General features: G+C 42.6%; 1 protein-coding gene across 3 annotated transcripts in view; it reads right to left on the bottom strand.

Moving 5' to 3' along the window:
* Window positions 1-20,504, bottom strand: part of HTR2C (5-hydroxytryptamine receptor 2C) — a 71,301-nt gene that overhangs the window by 38,582 nt on the left and 12,215 nt on the right. For 2 of the 3 annotated variants that reach the window (XM_021406111.1, XM_021406113.1), the window contains exon 2: window positions 10,275-10,322. The gene's annotated coding sequence lies outside the window, so the exon portion shown is untranslated. Of the gene's footprint in view, window positions 1-10,274; window positions 10,323-12,288; window positions 12,322-13,308; window positions 13,393-20,504 lie in introns of those variants that run through there. The other variant, XM_021406112.1, reaches the window with a different exon arrangement.

Raw genomic sequence — 20,504 nt, 5'->3', positions numbered from 1 at the left:
GGAAAAGGAAAAGGAAAAGGAAAAGGAAAAGGAAAAGGAAAAGGAAAAGGAAGGAAAGAACCAGCAGACTCAGAAAGGAGAATAAAATGCGGATTGCTCCAAAAGTAATGCCTCCTACTTTTTTTTCCTTGGAAACTATAACAGATACAAAGTGCGGAATAACACAGTTTGATAGAGCACATTCTCAGCTACAGAGCACTATTTTTCAACACTGCCATCACCATGAGCCGTGCATTTTCCCCAGCTCATAAAAATCTGCACCATCAGAGATGCCCCACTGTTGCCACTGCTGAAAGGCACCACCCACCCCTCACTGTGCTGCATCCACTGGTGGGGCTCCATAAATATTCCGCAAGCACCAATAAACATCAATAGGTGTCATTTTTTGAACAGAGAAAAATTTAATTTTCCCACTGGAACGACTGTGAAAGCGTATTACTTTTGCACAAATACTGCTTTCAAAAGACAGGAAGGTTCCCTGTCACATTTGCTTCACCTGCACTTCCATGTCAGATGCTATTTTGTCAGACCGCCCTTTTGCTGCATTCTGCCACGCAGCAACAAAATGCAATGCAATATTGGTGGGAAGGTTCCACCTCGACTGCCATCCCACCAACATCCGCCTACGGCGCTGTGGGCTAACATCATAAAATAGGAGGCATTACTTTTGGAGCACTGCTCTGACATTAATTCATGGAATATTGTGGTGAAAAAAAAACCAGAAGCACCTGATGATCCAAAGTGATGACTTGCAGCACTTCCCTCCTCACAAGGACAATAAGCACTGCCCAGCACAAAGGGCGTATGTGAGCAAACCAGATTTTTTCCTCCTACAGCTATCAGCCCTGTAGAATTCTCTGAGCCTCGTCCACGTTGCACTGGTAGGCAGATCAACGTCTGCAAATTGTTAAAGATCAAACGTATTTTGAAGCCAGAAGTTTTTCTGTTCATCCTAGATCTCCATAAAGTTAAAAATAAATCTGAAGTTGATTACACTGAACTGCAAGTACTGCGATTTCTGACAGGAAAACAGTTGCCCATAGTTCACAGTTATGTGAGCCAGCGAGTCAGCTGGTGTAAATGGTTATAGCTCCACAAAGATCTCTACAGAATGGCAAATAATTTTAAATGATACAACAGGATACACAGTTGATGCTCCGGAAGGCAGATTTAAAGCTTCGTTCTTCACCTTTAATTCCATATTCTCTTCCACTTGCATCTTTACCTATTTCTTCTTTTTAAAGCGGTGCTAAATTCATTTCCATTTTTCATTGCAACAGAATGCTGTTTTTAGGCATTTGCAACCAATCTTTCTCCGTTTTGTCGCATCACAACGTGCACAACTATTTCTGTGCAGACCTATTTATAAGTAGCGTATGAGTGCAGCAAGTCCAGCCGAGACCATCAGCAAGACTGGGGCTGGAGCATCTGAAATACTGGGTTCAGTTCAGCATCAGGATTGCTTCAGGCCAAGGAAAAGGCAGAGAACAGATGTACTCACTGCCTGTAGCTAGTTATGGAGAAGACCGTGGGAGTCTTCCAAGAGCTGCACAGCAAAATGAAATTATGTACAACGTATCAGAAAAAAAATAGATTAAAGAAAGAAAAAAATCACGGTGAATGTGTTAGAGCCACAAACTGGGTTACAGAGAGGTTTGGGGATCTCTGTTCTTGGAGATAGCTGACACGCAGCTGGGGGTTACCATAAAGACGCCTCATCCAGCTTTGAAGTTAGCCTTGCCTTAAGCACGGAGTTGAACAAGAGAGCTCCAAGAGATCACTTCCAGCCTAAACTATTCTGCAGTTGGATCAGGATATCCTTCTGAAGGAAAATTGTCCTACCTGTGCGTGCTTTTCAGCCCCTATCCCAGGATACACACCCTACGCTGATCCCTACTCAAGCCGAGGATAAGACGAGAACCTCTATTCCCTGTTTAATTCCCCATGTGGCCAGGTTGGGACAGTACAATCATGAGGTCCCCCATCTCTCTAACAAGGGAATTAGGGCCCTACCGCAGCACATGCCCCTGTCTCATAGTGGAGATGCACACAGCAATACAGTATCCCCACCTGTGCCCAGAACCTCTGGTTACCTGTAGGGGTTTGAGGAAAGCAAGGTCCAAGAATTTCCTGAGAAGTGGCAATGGGAGAGAGCCCTTTCTCACTTCAGTCTCTTGGTAGTGACAGGGAACCTTCCTGTCTTTTGAAAGCAGTATTTGTGCAAAAGTAATACGCTTTCACAATCGTTCCAGTGGGAAAAGAAAATCAAAACCTAATGATTATTCTGCAGATACCTCCTTGAAAATTAATGGAAGATGCAGTCCAAAGAAGTGCCTATGCCTAATTTCAGGCATTTAAATACTTTCTGAAGTATTGAACTCACATTACCAACACCTGATTGGGGCAGGAACTTTCCTTGCAAAGAAATATCCCAAACCATCTCTCCTGTTACACAAGAAATCCTGGATTTTTTCCCAGTAGGCACAGGGGATAAATCCATTTTTAAAATAGAACAAAACATTTAATAAAGCCTCAGGGAATCCTCCTCAAACACAGATCTTGCCCCTGTTTTTAATCCCAACACAGAAAATAAGTACTAAATTACTTGCAAACTGAAAAAAGAATATTTCATGTTTTTTCACAGCAAGCGGAAAATGGATTTTCTTAGACACAAGTTCAACTAATTACATTTTTTAAGGCCATAATAGTGAATCACTACCATTCTGTCCAAAACCAAAGAGCATTAATTTCCTCCTCTTCCCTCATACTGAGTCAGGAAGGCCTTCATTTCTTCTTCAGACATTTCAAGGAAATACAAGCACACAGCAGACATCTTAATCTACCCTCCAGCAGCCAGACTAGCAGCCCTATTTTTTATTTTCCCTTGGTGGAAGAGCACCTGAGAACCTCAGGCGGAGGTGTAGATGCTCTGCCACTCTCTGTGATGACAGATTTGCAGAAATACTACAGCAGAATAGATCTGAGTCTCATCGTATGCTGTCCTAACTTCATGACTACGAAGTAGTTACTCACAGTTTCTATAAGGATATATAATACCAAGCTGCTCTTTTTTCCTTTTTCTCCCCCCCCACATTGTTGTAATTTTTTTTTTTTTTTTAAAAAAAGAAATACATCCCCAGCAGCTGAAATTACCCTTTGCAAAAAGACCAAATGAACACCCCTCCATCTCCTGTGTAGGTACATTACTGGGTGCTATGTTCACTTTCCACTGTGCATAGATTTAATCTTGAGCTAAAATTTGGATTTTGCTTCCTCCTTATTGACACATAGCTGAAAGCATTCCATGCCAGCACTGAGCCAGCCCTTCCTATAGGCACTGAATGATCAGGCCCAGACTATGCCAAATGCATAAGGCATGTTATGTATGCACACGTGGCAGCACACACTTAAATATACGCAAAGAAATATATATTTTTTAGAAGATCATGAAGTCATTTGGTCTGAAATGATGTTTTTTAGGACACCTCATATTCAATAAAAATATTCAATCATTCAATAAAAATGAAACCAACAGCCTTACATTATTGTGTATATTTTGCAATAGTAATAGAAGCATTCAATCTGGAGAGGAAGCACATGAGTGTTTGCAAGGCCAGAACCGTGAGTCATGTCGTGAATGAACGCACACCATAAAGTAAAACATGTGCCCATTTTTAGGAGAACGATGGTGACTCATCTATTTGTTAGTAAGGTCAGTTTCTTAAACAAGCAAGAACTGGTTTGATGCTGGTTTTCTAGCTTTCTTTCCGCTCCAAATCTTTGTGCCTTCTGAAAATCACGCCAGTTTTGTAACATTGCTCATCTACTAACGAAGAAACAGGGGTTTATTATGCAATGACTTGGGGCACACCCTGCCCTACGTGCCATGCATGATCCAAGGAGAGCCTTCCATTTGCTTTTGCATATGGAGCCCAGGCTCAGGCAGCCTGAAGCGTGGGGCCTGCTGAAATCACCAACACGTTGCTGCCCGCCACGGCGCTTCACACACCTCCCTTGCATTGATTTTCTCAGAAAGCACATGAACCTGCAGAACCTTCCAATTCAAAGCTCAGAGAGGTATTTATTTTAAGCAGTCAGATGTTTAATAGAGGTCTCCTACCTAAAGCAGCACCATGAATATGTACCACGAGTACCCCTCCTGCTGGCAGCGCTGCCCGAGCTTCTCCAAGAAATCACAGTATCAGACAAGCAAGACGAAAGTAAAGGAAAACAGAAGATATTTATAACAAAGATCATCCCTAACAAACTGGAGAACTCTATTTTTTTTTCAGGTTATACGGGTTCTAACGTGGCTGTTTAAAGTATGAGTAATTCACTGGATCCTAGGAATGTGAGAGGACGAAGGCTGATAAATAATTTAAATAATTCCATAAAGAAATTCCAGCAAAACAGAAACACATAAAAACACAGAAAGGAAACTGCAAAAATGCAGCTTTTTTTTCCCCTCTTTTGTAATATTTTTTTTGTTCTGGAGAGCTGATCCATATGGACCTGAAAAGGGATGACAGCACAGCACTTCTCTGATCTAAATGTACCACAGATGGATATTTTGGTACATGAGAACTAAGGGAAACCCTAAAAATAAGAGTAGGTAAAAAAAAAAAGACAAGTCTTAATGACAGGTATGGAAAAAAAGACAAAGGATATCAGACAGAAATAGTAAAAAGAACTCATCTGTGTGATGCCTTCAATTAAAGATCAAAAATGAACCACAAAAGTATAAACCTCTATGCTGGACTTGAACAACGCAACATTTCAGAGCAGGTTTTTTCTTTTTAATTAAATAAATGAAGATCTATACACAAAGGGCCATAAAATGCAACATGAGTCTCCCAGATGTACTTTATAATGGCCTGGTTTGATATCTTGGGATTTTCTTTGCTTGTTCTCCAATACCCCATTTTCTAGAAAAAAAAAAAAAGCACATAAAATTTACACGGACTTCGTTAAACCATTTGATGTGGTGTCACCAGGGAAATTACTGCATGTCCTCCAGAGAAAAAGACTAACAGCACGATAGTGAAACCGCCAGAGAGATGAAAATGGATTAGGTTGAAAAACCAAATCCCAGATTGGGAACAAGTTGCTTGTTGAGATTGGCAAGCTTTGAGAGCCATTTAATTTTTTTTTTTTTTTTTAGTGAGACCGGGTAAAACAGTTACTTTGGGAATTAAAATTAAATGTACTTACGATTCAAAACTGGGATGTATCACTCGCACCGGGAAAGGCTGGAACATCACTCAGGAGAAGCTGGCTGGTCTGGGGGCTGGATGGCAGAGCTTAGCTGGCCATCATCATGAAACCAGCGCAGCAGCGAGATGCTTCAAGTTGTGCAAGCACCAGGGATGGCTGTGCATTACAGCCATGAACATGCAGACCAGCATCAGCACACACCCAGGAGCTCAGAGGATGGGCAAAGAATCATAGAATTAGCTAGGTTGGAAAAGACCTACAAGATCACCCAGTCCAACCATCCACCTACCACCAATAACCCCACTGAACCATGTCTCTCAACGCTATATCTAAATGTTTCCCTTCCCCTAAAGAGATCGTGGTTGGGCTACACTCATCTGGGAGAGAGCAGGACGAAAGAATAACCTTGGGTGAAAAAAGGAGAAAGCTCAGCTTGTTCAACCTGGTCAAACAGAGAGCACATGGGACAACACACGGTGCCTCCACCAAAGCGAGAGTGATCATCTCCACCATTCCCTTCTCCCCACTGCATTTCTTTCCATGGGCTTCACTGAGGTGTGGTCATAGTCACAAGTCCTGCTGTATAGTGAAGAGTGGTACAAACAGGGCTGTAATAGCTCAGCAATGCCTCCCACAAAGCGTTCCTGAATTCCAAGTATTCTTGTGCCTTTCCCAGTAAGTTCTGTGTTTGCACAAAAGAACATTTTCTTCTTCAGCTGCATCAATCATCTAAATAGCCTTTAGCACCTAAATGATTACATAGTTTTCTATGTGCCAATTTGTTTCATCCACTCTTCCTCACTCCTACACCATTAAACATCCAGCTCTGCTGCACCCCATCAGCTGCCGTCCTGCTCCTTCCCCCCCTGCAGCATTATGGGGTGGCACTTGAGGACCCCGCAGCCCTGCCCTCCCATCAGCACTCACCTGGCCTTGCTCCACAGAGGCTGATCCACAGATACACCCAAAGAGGCCAACAGCACTTCTCCCATAGACCACAATCCCAAAACCAAAGTTACACTCCCTTTACGTTCTCCCTTTCTTCTCCATCTGATCAGATGCAACCTTATACACATATGCAGTCATCCTGTAAGCCTACTTTCCCTTGTCAGCAACGAACATAGTCAGTTTAATACTTCTTATAATTATTATTTGTTCTAACCACATGGCTTTTGACTAATTCTTACTAGCTGGACTTTAAAAAATCGTAATAGCTTGTTTGTTTAAACTGCATTTTCTAGTTGCTTCATTTCTTTTATTCTAGGTTCTTCCCTCTCAGTGGAGAGGAAGAAAAAGCAGACAGTAATCACAATGTTTGATCAGCGTTAGGTTTATTAATTAAAAAAAAAAGAAAATACCTGACTACTAAAAATCTTATATGAGTTTTCTTCCCTCAAAATTGTGCGAGGGAAAATGTATTCCAGTATTAATTAAATTTTTTATTGATTTTTTGAGTACGACTGTATAAGTCTGAGCTTTTTCCTACTTTTCTTATTGTTATATAACTTCAGGTAATATCCTACTATCTCACACCTGTTGTAACTCACATTAAATTATCCTTAGAGTGATGTAGTAAGTTCACAATGAACTGTAGATCTTTTTCTGTAATTCCCTTCCACCCTTTTAAGAAATGTATTAATTAACATCAAGCTTTTTCCATACTTTCTCCTTCTCTGAAAGCAAACAGCCAACAACTCCCTGCACTGACCACTTCTGGATGCCTCATTCCCTAATAACAGGTAACATCTGCCTTCTGCTACTGCTCACAGACTGAGCCAGGGACAGATTCTGAGCTCTTACACTAAAGTAAATCCTAAACATCTTCCATTAAACAAGAAAGCCTAATCACCTGTCTTGTTGGATAGACATCAGTGTAGTCTCCCTTGACTCGTACTAGACAATGGCCAATGGCATTGAAACATCTTCAATGGGATCAGAAGCAGGCTCTTCATTTAGAGAAATCATTTAATTTTTAAAGCGTTTGACTATTTTAATAGACATCATCTATGAATGAGTCAGGGTGTGTAATATGCCTGAGGCAAGAAGAAAAAGGTTCATTAACTCTGAGAGAATAGACAGATGGGCACATCGGGGTAGAGCTGTGACAGCTCCCGAATTATGTAAGGAGTGAAGAGCGAGGAGTCGGATGCCACGTGCATGTGTGCAGGAGTCATTTCCATGGGAGCAAATTGCAGTGACACAAGCTGCCATTTACGACATCAATAAATGAGTCAGGAAAAATGAAGGGAAAGAGACAAAACATAATGGAAAACACTTCAGCTTCCAGCATGACGTGAACGGTAGAGGGGGTCCATGAAACTCAATACAATTTGTATTAACCTGATTCTCTTTACGAATGTGCACATGGAGGACTTCATACAGTACAGATAGTCTCACCAAAGGGTGCACGAAGCATGCTGGGACTGCAGCAAGGAAAGCACTCCTCAAGTGCCTGGCGTTGCAAAGAGCAAGTGACATCATTCAAACATCATTCAAAGCAGCCATTTCCTTTTTTAAAGGAATACTTCTTCTGTGCTTACCTCAAATCCGGGTAACATTTGACAGGCACATCAGCAGTGTTTTCCAGCCAGCCTGTGAATGACTGCTGCATTTTGACCTGTGAATAATGCTGAAAACCAAAGACAACCATCCCTATGTGAGCAGCTGATGCAGGGAGACCAATCTCTCCCTACACAGTCTGTGTGAGTCTGAGCATCAGAGGGAGCTGGTCAACTGCATTTTAATAAACTTGACTGAAGAAAAATAATGGAAACTATCAAAACAATTCCTACACGAATCAGGTAGCGTCTGCATCTTAATAGCTGGAACAAAGGCAGCTGAACTCTAATGGAGTCGTTTTCTCTTGAAAGTGATTACAAAATTTCTTTCCCTTTGTCAGCAAGGTAATATCCACGTGAACAGCTCCGAGTTAAGGGATTTAAAATCCATCAATTGTCAAGTGAGGAAAAACATGTTTTTTTTTAATTCCTGTGGGTAAAGCACACCTGAAAAAGGAAGAATTCCAGCAGGAGCCAGGCTCCTCCGGTAAGAACAAGCCCTTCACAAGAGGAAAACGCTCCATAGAAAGAACAGAGCAGGTCCATCACTCCTGACTTTTCATCTCCAGCAGCTTCGGTATTGCCATGAACTCAACCTGGATGCTGGTGCACTGCATTATCAGCAAACGGGAATTTTGCCACTGACTCCAGTTCAGCAGAAATGTAATTCAGTCTCACAAGGGGTGAAAGTATGTCATAAAGCAGAAGCCAGAAGTCTGGATTTTGGTCTCGTTCTCGTTATTTGGCCTCATTTCCCGCACATACCAGCTCAGGGTAAGGCTTCCCAATGTACCAGCAGGCTGGCACATGGAATCATCACGCAACGAGCCTGGGTATGTCTGTGCAACGACAAGACAAACACCTCTTGAGTCCAGACGGTACAATTACCAGTTGTTTTTTGTTTTTTCATTTTATGAAACCTCCAACAACCAATAAAAGATCTCAGGGCTATTCCAGAAGCAGCAGCACCAGGCCAGCTAGCCTGATATTTTAGGTTACTTTACACCCAACAGTGAAACAACTACAAACACATTTTGATAAATGGCAGCACTTGAAAATGAAGCAATTATGCTAGTTGCATTAATTAAGAGGCAATAATAGACTTCCATGTGTAGATGAGCTAAAAATTTAATGGTATAATTTTTAAATTACACTGACACCTTCTTTCTCCCATACACATCTGACCCTCAAGGAAGATTTGCACGGTAAGGCCAATGTGGGTAACAAACACAATTCTCAGTTGCCAGTTTCATGATATGAAAGCAGCACAAACAGCAATTAGAAACACTGGATACTGAGCGAGGCTGAAATCAGCTTCATCCACAGAGGTCAAGAGGGGCACATCCCATCCCACTGATGCTGCTGTGTGTCTTGCTGACAGCACTCAGGCTGTGGGGCTGCTACCTTCAGACTTGGGGATGTGGCACAAGCATTAGTTTTTTATAAGTATTTTACAGTAGGGATGGTGAGGAGCTAGCATAGGTTGCCCAGAGAGGTGGTGGTGTCCCATCCTTGCAGACACCCAAGGTCAGGCTGGATGGGCTCTGAGCACCTGGTGGAGCTGTGGGTGTCCCTGTTGAGTGAAGGGAGTGGAACCAGATGGCCTTTGAGGGTCCCTTCCAACTCAAACGATTCTATGGGGGGCTGCACAAGAAAGAGTAGGAATTCAGTAGTGCTTATGGACTTGAACGCACAACTTTAGCTTGCAGGCCCTTTAACAATCTCTCTCAGTAACTCTCAAAGGTAAAACTAACACATTCCTATTGACACAAGATCCTTGCGTAACAACCTTCTGCGATCTGCCATCCTTGTAACACAGAGCTGTGTGAACATCTGGACCCTCAAGAGGAAAAATTTGTGTGGGAGTGTGACCCAAGCCTTGTTTCCAGATTTCCTTAGGCAGAACTCATTTTTATGCTCTGCTCCAAAATTAATAGACCTCTCAGTGTCATTAAAAATAAAATCTTAGCCACACTCTTTGTTGTGCAAGACTGAAGTGTCAGAAAACCAAGGCAGCACAGAAACTGATACAAAACAGGACTGTGTTCTCTGCTGGAGAATGCCATTCTGGGCAAGACCACCAATAGACAGTATAATGCTGGCGACGTGCTACTAGGCAACACTATGCAAGAATTAAAAAAAAACAACAACAACAAATAATAAAACAAAAAACATACCAGAGAGGTCCCTGAAAATTATTCCAGACCAAGCCTACCAAGAAACACACCTGGGAAAATCCATCAGCAACACAGCAGCAGGAAGGAGCAATGATGGAAGGAGGATGCTCACCAAAGTGTGAGCACCGTGCTGCAGTTACAAACCACGGGACTGAGAGGCAACCAGCAGCCATTAAACACACAGCGCAGAAGGACCAGTTTGCAGTTCCTGAGCAAAACAGAAGATTTTGAACGTAGCTGCTGTCTCAGAGCATGTACAGCTGGGAGAGCTGCTGAGATGAAAAAGTTAGAAACGAAACACTTCTAAAACATTGGAGAAACTCACCTCAGTACTATTGATGCAGCCAAAGAAGTTTCGCCGTAGTTTGTCTTCCTAAAAATAAAAAAAATACGTTGAACACAAAGACCTTGTTTGAGCCAGCGAGAAGTGCAAGGTAAGGGCATGTTGTGCTAAAGCTGTTTCATTGCTGGACAAGTTGTATCAGTGCATGTCATCTGAGGACAAAGAGATCTACTAAGGTTAAAGGATGCCATAGGAGCCTTACTAAGGCACAAAAACTTCACCAATCATGGGGCCTGAGCCCCACAAAGCCTGAAGGCAACACTGCCCTGGGCACAGAAGGGAAGAATTATGGAAGGAAGAAAACGTAATCTTGTTTTCACTTCCCCAGCAAAGCTGTGTGGGAGGACAGACGTTGTTCAAGCACAGATCTGAGAAAGAAAGCAGAAAAACAACAACGGCAACCACCAAAATCTAGAGATTGTAACTTCATTGAGGATTCATAAGGCATAACAGCACCAAGCAAATTTTTCACATCTGAGCCCTCTACAGCATTACATTCATTTAGAGAACTGAAAGGCATAATACTTTGTACTTTCTAGATAAAAGCACCGTTGTAGTCATCTGGGTGTAAAAGGGCTTTATTCTCCCAAAAATATCAAATGCTGCAGTGCAGAAACCCCACAACACTGCAAGATTCAGCTCTGAATCAGACGGGCTGATTCATTCAGAAACAAGGTGCTGCGCTTCTCCCCTTGATCCTCCTCAGCAAGCTGCTGCAGCCCACTGAGAACAAAGCTGGTTCTGCTTCTCAATGTGGCAAATGAAATAAAACCTCTTCCTTTGAGAGCTTGCAGCACAGGGCACGTCTCACCCAGCTGCCAATGAGCCACGAGGCGGCGGTGACAGCAAAAAGGAGTGCAACTGGGAGGGCAGGGCTGGAGAGCTGGGAGAACACGGCTGAGTTCCCAAGAACTGGAGATAATTTGGTTGTTTGCTCGTTACCATAATATAAATGAAAAAAGCAAGACCTGAGAAAAGCAAGAGTTTACATCAAAGTCGAATACATCATGCAGATTGCTCCCAGGAGAGAAACAGAGATAGACCAAGCAGCACGAAATGGGCCTGGATATTAGCAGCTGAAAACGTTGAATAAGCTTTTTCACAAGGTCAGCTGAAATATAGCACAAAGCTGGAAATTCAGTCTTCCCATTTTTGTTGAACAACCTCATAAATAGTTCTGACAAACATTAAAATACAGTACACGCTGTTCCCGCTTGCTGCTATTTGATTTCGAGTTCTTTTTACTTCGTTTCTCCTAAACCATAAAAGCAAAGTCCAGTCCTGAAAGGTAAGAACAGTGTGATTTACTCAGAGTGGGAGAAGAAGAGCATCCATTGCGTTGTCCAGCTCATGTCAATCTGCCAGTGGGGCATCCCACAGCAGAAGGGGCCCTCCTGATCTGAGCCCTCCTTGCTAGGGCCAAGAGATCTCACTTTCACTAGAAAGCTTTTATTTGTCATCTAGAGAGCATCACAGAAACTTAGCATGAACCAAAGAGCAATAATCCATATAAGCAAACCAAACAAGTTTTGTACAAAACAGAAGGCGAAAAGAAGCGATAGGCACCAAAACAACCCCACACATCTTAGAGTTCTGCCTTTGAGTTTCACCAAGAAAAGGAAAAACTTCCCAGAAAGAGTGGTGATGCACTGGCACACGCTGCCCAGGGAGTGGTGGGGTCACCATCCCTGGAGGTGCTCCAGAGCCATGGGGATGTGGCACCAAGGGACGTGGTGATGGGCATGGTGGGGTGGGTTGGGGTTGGGGATCTGAGAGGTCTTTTCCAACCTGAATGGTTCTGTGATTCTATGAAAAAGGCTCAGTGCAATAACACAGAGGGCTGATGAACAAGCAGACAAGACTGCACCATTTCAACCCACCAGCCTATGCCACCTGATACATTTTCCCCAGCAGTGGGCACTTGATTGCACCATTTCTATTTTTTTTAAAGACAGAAAACAGAGGCTCTTAGCAACGTCAAATGCACACAACTTACCCATGAACGAGGCTATATTCCTACACAATTTGCCTGGACAAGGAAATGAAAGCCTTTTTAAAATACATTCCTACCTCTTTTCTTGCTTATCTAGAAGATCTCTTTACCAATACAGACAGCACGAAGCATGTTTGTCCTGATGCCCTTCACACAGCTACCAAAAACAAAGCCATACATCCCCAGGTGTGCTGATTTGTTAGGAGCTACAGCCTGATTTCTGAGGAACAGCAGCTGGGCACTTCAGTCTCTTCCTGTTCTCCCCTCATGTTTCAATATGCCTCACTGATACCAGCCACAAACCAGCGGGGAATTGCTCCTTGCCAGGACCATCCCTTATTTTAAGGAGATTTTTTGATGCTTTTACCAGCTTCCACAAATACTGAGCTCTGCACTGTTTCCTGAGATGCAGAACTACTAAAACCCTACCTAGGCCCTGCCAAGGTCATTGACAAGCCAGTTTTTTTCCCAATTTACAGCTCAGGCTGGAAGGCAATAAGTTTATCTGTACACACTCATTATATCCAAGCAGTTTGTAAGGGAGCTCCTTCCCCTTTCTGCCTTAGTGCTAAGGATCGCCCCGAGCTGGGCAGGCAGGAGCTGTCACAGTTGTGTCATCAGGATCCCCTACAAATGGCCCTCACATCACTTCACCAGAAGAATGACGAAATCCTCCTTTGTTTTTTGGGTTTTTTTTTCGTGTGTGTGTGTGTGTGTGTGTGTTCTTTCCCCTCAGCCCTTCTGCTGGCGTTATCTTCCACCCATCACAAATCTCTGCCTCAAATTGCTGTTACGTGCTGTGTTCCTGGAAGAAGGTTTGGGCAGAATTCAGAGGCGAGCGTTGTCTTCCTACGTGATGGAAGAACAGAATTTTGCACCTTTTCCTTCCCATTGCTGGCTGTATCCCAGGGTACCACCGGGCTCCATCCAATGCAAACCCCGCACAGCCACTGTGACTTACCTCCATAGTCCACAGCATATGCTTACAGACAGAAAACACTTATAACCAGTGAATGTTCTCACCACGTGTTCCTGCAAGCTGGAGGAGTGCCCTCAGCTGCAAGGATGATGCTGCAAAGTGTCAGGAAAGCTCGCAGCCGCTCAGAGCGCACCTGCAACGGGAGCGAAACCACTCAGAACCCGTCCAACAGGATGCGCTGCTATTGGGGTTGTATTTACGGGTATCAAGATGTATTTACCAGGCTTCCTCCTCAATACAAAGGGAGAACGCAGAAGTGTGAACAAGTAATTGCCGGCTTCTGCAAACACGAAAGGGCTCCGTTCTGCTACACCCTCTTAACGACTAGCAGAGATTGTTTATTCTCTCATATGCTCTTTGGCCATTACGGCTGCCTTGCGTATGCTTGAAGAAAATGAATCTGCTTTATCTTGACACCTCTGATAAATTCTGGCAATCCTGTTTACTTGTTTTGCTTGCAACTGCTAAGATGCAATGAAAAGAATACTTATTGCTGGAGTTGGTTGGAAATCGTTCCATAAAACATTTTTTGTGCCAAAAAAGGTGTTACGCCAACACAGGAATGGTTTTTTTTTTTTTGGAGGGGGGAAGAATTTTGATGCATTCCTCAACGGAAAGTACTGGCAAAAAATATACAGGTGGTTTAATTTGTACCATTTGAATGCAACAATAATCCTGAAGCTTGAGGTTGTTTTTTTTTTCATTTTGTTATTTATCATAGCAGAAGCAAAAAAAAAATTCATATTGGGAATCATAAAGACATCAAAGATTTCAAGGCATCAAAATGGTTCACTTGACCCAAACTAATTTCCTGATGAGAATTTTACTTTGCATAGGGTTGCGTTGTTCGGCGATTTTGATTTTTGTTAAACATTTTTATGCTTTCTGAGATGTCTTGCAGGAAAAAAAAAAAAAAACCAAAAACCTGGACTGCTGAGTGACATCCGTGGGCTGGAAAAGCTGCTTTCCACCCTGCACTGGCCATGTTCTTAGGCCAGCAGCAAAAGAGAGAGACACCATGCTGCTCTCTGGATCCAACACCTTTTCTTCTCCCATGCTAGGATAAAAATGTGCAAACAGCAACCTCATGGAACACGAATTCATTGTTTTTCTTTTCCTAATGAACTTCACAAAGAATGCACCGTACTTATGCCTTCAAATGAAACCACTGCACTACCAGAGATGCTAAAAAAGCTCTCTTCTTTGGCTGGCACCCATCTCTGCAAATGCTGTCACAACAATCTCCGAACTGTCACTTCAGCAACTGCCCCACATATTTCTTCTAATTAGTCAAAATTCTAATTCCATGTTTGAAGAGTATAATTTGATCTTTTTTTTTCTAGAAACTCATTAATGGCTTGAATTTAATTATTAACATTTGTTTTAAGAAATCATTGAATTAGCTTCCAGTAGTGCAACTGCGCTGCTGCACAATTGAGAGGATACTTATTGCCACGGTAGGTGGGCACATCACCATGGAAGGTGGAGTGGTCCAGATCCAAATGCCGAAGAGATGGTTTGGCTCTGAGCTCACTAGTTGACTTTGGGCAAGTTAACCTATTATCCTTATGAAATATATTTAGGTTAGTCAGGCTGTGAACTGTTTGGAGCATGGAGTAAACAGAATGGTTAATGTTGGAAGGTGAGAGGGAATGGCCTCAAGTTGTGCCAGGGGAGGGTCAAGTTGGGTATTAGGAAGCATTCCTTCCCTGAAGGAGTGGTGATGCATTGGCACAGGCTTCCCAGGGAGGTGGTGGGGTCACCGTCCCTGGAGGTGTTCCAGAACCATGGAGATGGTTTAGTGGGCAATTCTGGTGGTAGGTGGATGGTTGGACTAGATGACCTTAGAGGTCTTTTCCGTCTGTAATGATTCTGTAATTCTAAGGGATCTCCCTTTGCTCAAGCAGGAACACCTAAAGCAGGTTGCCCAGAACTTCTCCTCCTATTTCTCCTCCTTCAGTTCCTCTGTGCTTAATGAAGTGCCCATCACAACAGAACACTGTCATCACTGCAGTAATAGCTGCTGACACCTTAAAGAGCAGAGCTGGCATGGAGTGAAGGTGTCAGCTCTTGGGGAATGTGCTCCTGATGTTGTGTTGGTAAGGTGGAGCTCTCAATATGAGTAAGGAATCATATAAAAATTTGTGCCTTAGCAGGGCATAATGCCAGGGTTATCAATGTTAAGGCTCCTGCAGGGCCCTGTGAAGCAAGAAATCTGCTAGAAAAACCTCAGTCTTCTGGGATGAAACTGGATGACGCTGATTCCTAGATAGGAGCCTTTCAACAAAGCAGAAGGCCATGATTTATTCAGTAACAAACATGTTTTCAAACAGTGTTGCAAACACTGAATGTACAGGCACAAGCATCTGCCTAGCTTCAGTTATAAAATGCATGATCCGCTGTAGGGCTCTGCATCCCTCCCTGTCTGAACCAACCCAGAACACTTAGGACATCGTGGGGTGGCTGCAGAGAACAGGAATTTCCCTTTTTTGAAATGCAGATTGTGTTCCAGGAGATGACAGAAGGAAACATATCATCAGAAAACTGCTTTCTCTATAAAACTCTTCCATTTGGTTAAAAAAAAAAAAATTAAAAAAAAAATCTAACTATTCCTTCTTTTGGTTTAAATCAGGAAAGTCAATATGTTCAAGGGTTCTGTTAAAAGTGAACAGACATGAGGCTTCATGAACAGGTTGCCCAGAGAGGGGGTGCTGCCCTGTCCCTGCAGACACCCAAGGTCGGGCTGGGACAAGACTCTGAGCACCTGATGGAGCTGTGGGTGCCCCTGCTCAGTGCAGGGAGTTGGACCAGGTGGCCTTTAAGGGTCCCTTCCAACTCAAGCACTTCTACAATTCTCTGTTTTCTCAGTCTCCTAGGGACCGTACCTCATAGCATCTCTGGGTGAGTACCTCCATGTTGAGGATTTCCCAAGTCCTTTTACAGTCTCCAGCTGGTATTTGCTGCAGAGTTTTGGATATGCAGAAATGTGTGAAACTCCCAGCAAACTGAAGGGCTCCAGCACCAGCTCTCTGCTATTTGCTAACTCTGACATTTTTGCTTCACAGCAAAGGAGTGCAACAAAAGTTACTTTTTGTTATCAGCTTTAACACATTCAAGAAGCCTTTAAAAAAAAAAAAAAAAAGTCAGTGACAAAAAAAGCAGCTAGCTGAAAAAATAAGCCTGAGTTTCCAATGTTTTATAAGATGGTTTCAGATGAATAGAGGGATAAACTTCTGCAAGAAATTCTTCATAAACTGTAGCATCAGTCTGCATGAGACTCGGGAGCTTTTGTTATTTCTGCATTTGTTAGATTCAGGCGTAACTATTCCTAAAGTCCTTTGGCTTTTACAAGCAGCTATGACAGACAGCCTCTAAATGCTGTGCTTTTCATGACAACTGTGATTGACAGCCCCTCGGTGGATGGCCCAGGCAACCTAACAACATTATTGTTCTCTAATAATTATCTGATCGTTTTTTTCCAATGCGTTGCAGTTAGTTATGGTTCAACTAAGGAAGAGTCCTCAGAACTTCTCAAAAGTTTATTTAGCTTGCACTGATTTCTGCCTTGCCTTTCTGATTCTGTGGCAGTGCTGGGATTGCAGACATCCTTGCCCAAGCTGTATAATCTGCCAGTCTACTTGTAATTGATGCTTTCCATGGAAAATGGCACATTCAAAAGCCCGAATATGTGACAATCCACATATATTTATTGTCATTTTGGCATTTATCACTCACATGGGTTTTGTACAAAAAGAAATGTTTCTTCACTTAACAGTCCCTAGAGCATCACAATACAGCAAGCAGTTTGCATACACCCAAGGCCAGAGGCTTGCGTAGGATTATGCATACATCTGAGCTCAGATCAGCACAGTTTATTACTTCCAAGCTGCTCCAGACGGCAGCTTGTTTAACTTGTGCTGAAAACGATAATTGAGACTTCCCATGTGGCAGAAAGATCATTCTCAAGAATACTCAGCTACGGGATTGACTCATGGGAATCACTAACAGAAAATCCTGACCCATTAAGGTCAACTCTTTGAGTATTTTCTGCTGCTGAAAAATAAAATTAAAGACATTCTTTTTATGTGGAGCAATTCAACCACAGCACTGTCTGCTAGAGAATGACAGTTCTAGTTAGAAAGTGGTCAACTCTTTTACCTTTGTACTCAGCATAAATCGAATCTGATTTATTCTCCTGGAATTTGAAAGCACGCCTTTTCCATCTCTGTCTTGATTTTCAAACAGGAGGGAAGCAGTCAGGACAGATAAACAAAGCCCTAAAATACTCAAGAATCCTTTGGATCTTTGCACACCTACAAAACTGAATTTAGAAGACAGGTTTGCAGTTGAACAAAATGTCACTCCCAAATCAAATTGGGAATGAGAATGCTTAGCCCAGAGTTTTTCTAGTTCTACTGCTGTAGAAGAAAGCTGAGTATCTTCCTGAGACCTTTGGACCTTTTGAAATCCAAACTAAGGGGCTTTGGCACTGTTTTGTAGCTCACCTGTTTCAAGAACTGGTCTGAAGCTTGGCCTCCACACCAATGTCCATTACACACCAGTAAACATGCTACAGAATTAGAGCTTGGATTTGCATACAGAATATCATGTTTTTTGTTCACATTTACTGCAAATGAAAGCAAGTACACAATGCACAGATTGTATAGCCAAATGGGCTGATTTCGCTCATAACCATTTGTTCACACAGATTTAGGGGCTATGTTGGGGCCAGTTGAACAGTTGGGCCTTTATTCTTCATTAATTTGATTTCCGGCACTTCTGAATTTTATCAGCTTATTTATAGAACTGGCCATTTCAGTAATGCATTATCTATGGCCACCCCAACTCCTAATTAGCCAAAAAGCTAGTTCAATTATTGAGTATTTTTCATATATTGAAATCACACAGGGCATTTCCTAAAAGTTGGTTTGGGGTTGATAAACTGCGTGCAGAATGACAGTGGGGTGAGGAATCGCTGCCAGGGCAGCGCACAGTCTCACTTCAGATGAAGAGGAAACTACTCACTGCATGCTAGATGTGAAGCAGAGGGCCAAAAATCAGAGGATCAGAGGATCATAGAATTATCAAGGTTGGAAAAGACCTTTAAGATAACTACGTACAACCCCTACCCAAGCCACCATGCCCATCATCACGTCCCTCAGCTCCACATCTCCACGGTTCTGGAACATCTTCAGGGATAGTGACCCCACCACCTCCCCAGTGCCCAACCACTCTTTCGGAGAAGAAACTTTTCCTAATATCCAACCAGAAATTCATTTACCCACTTCACAGTTCTGTAAAGTAATTTCTGCCTTAGCCCATGGATTTTATGTGGATGGCAGCTTCAGGTTGTTTGCTTGGATGCCCCTCTGCACAAACACGTGGCACCAAATCTCCAGCAGGAGTGGTGCAAGAGCGAGCCGACCTGCAGCCTGCTGCATGCATGTTGTATGCATGCTGTATGCATGCTGTGGGCCCACACCTCACTAGCACACCCCACACTCTCTGCTTGAAGGAGTTTATCACTTATCAGACAGATAGGTGAAGTAGAAGAGGACATGTGGATACGCACAGTTTTCCCATTGCACCTCGGGACCCAGCCAGCCACGAGGAGCAAGAGAGAAGTTTCAAGGAAAAGGAGAGCAGCTCATCCCATAGCAATGTGTGGGAAACAGCCACTGAGAAAACAACCGCGTGCACTTCCAAACTGGCACGGATGCTGGTATGCAGGCAGTAACATTCCCCCAGGGCACAGCAGTCTTCTGTGGATCCAGAACTTTCATAAATCTCTAAAGCAACTGGAATCCTTCTGCTGCTTCTCACGAGACTCCCACACATTTCCCTAGCACAGACCACATCCTGCCAGGTACCCTGAATCATGTATCCTGTCCTTCCGATACTCCTAAGATGCAGAATTAGATTTCAGGTAATTCTGCTGCATGGAAAAGTGAGATGAAAAAAGTACTGGATGTATTTTTAGGCTGAGAAGTGAGGAACAGAAGCCACACAAACAGCCAGCTCTTCACGGACCACCAGGTGTCCATAAACAAGCCAAAGAAAATCCTGCAGATGGAAGAGTGTTAGCACCATCTCACAACAGCTCATATCAAACGGCTCCGTAACTGCAGCATGCGTTGTACTAGATACATTGAGCTAAAGCCAATTAATGCTCAGTTCCGAGGCTGCTTTTCTGCAGTGGGTGGGAAACCTTCCCCTTTGGCTTCTGGTGGGTTTCAGTTCATTTGCTTCATCCCTTTCCAATCAGTCCTAACCTACCACCCCATAAAACCCAGATGGAACCCCAGAGAACAATCAATTAGATAAATTTATTATTTCTTACTAGATATAAGTTAATGATTCATCTACGCTTGTTCAATATATTCATAGTCCCATCGGAGCTTCGATGACCCTCAGTTTCACTCCATATTTACAACAGAAATATTTAGAATGGTTTTACATCTCACTGTGGGGGGAAAATAGAGTACTGTCACCTAAAGTAGTTTTAAATCTTGATTAAGTTACTTTCATTCTCTTAATTATCACTTTACCAGCAGATACACTTCCAGTATCCTCTTCTCATTCATATATTCTTACAACCACATTCTAAAACTAGATGCTAATTAATTTAAATTTATCTAATTTCCAATTTCACTTCTTACTTATCAGATCACCTACATGAGTTTCATTTAGAATTATCAGCTTAGTTAAACACGACAGATTTTTCTATTAGAAAGGTTAACCTATCTGAAAGTAAAAAATATACTAAAAGTAAAAAAATATTCTAAACTTCAATCTCTGTTCAAGGCCTGAATCTGTTATTAATACATTCTTAATCTTTCTGTCCATATAATTTTAATTCAAAATTAATAAAACAAGGATAGAAAAAGCAAATTGTATTACTGAATACAACAGATCCTGCAAAGTTACGCCAAAGCATTTTAGCTTTCCAGAGACAGTGCTAAAATCAGGCCAGGCTCCTATCTTCAGGGATGAAATGAAATATGAACACCTCTGAACAGGACGGGTATGTGGTCACAGCAATTGGGGAGGGGGCAAGCACTTCCTTAATTAGATCCTGAGAGCCTTACAACACCGTATTATAAAAAGTGCATTTGTATTAATGAAAGAAAATATGCATATTTGACCCAGACAACATGCGATGTCTGATCCTCACAGGTGCGCTCCCAGCCTTAAAGTTGCAACTAAAGTTGCAATCCACAAATGGTTCCTCCTGCAGCAT

The sequence above is a fragment of the Numida meleagris genome, chromosome 8, assembly GCF_002078875.1.
Source record: "Numida meleagris isolate 19003 breed g44 Domestic line chromosome 8, NumMel1.0, whole genome shotgun sequence".
NCBI classification, from domain to species: Eukaryota; Metazoa; Chordata; class Aves; order Galliformes; family Numididae; genus Numida; species Numida meleagris.
This window is presented reverse-complemented; position numbering and strand designations above follow the sequence as displayed.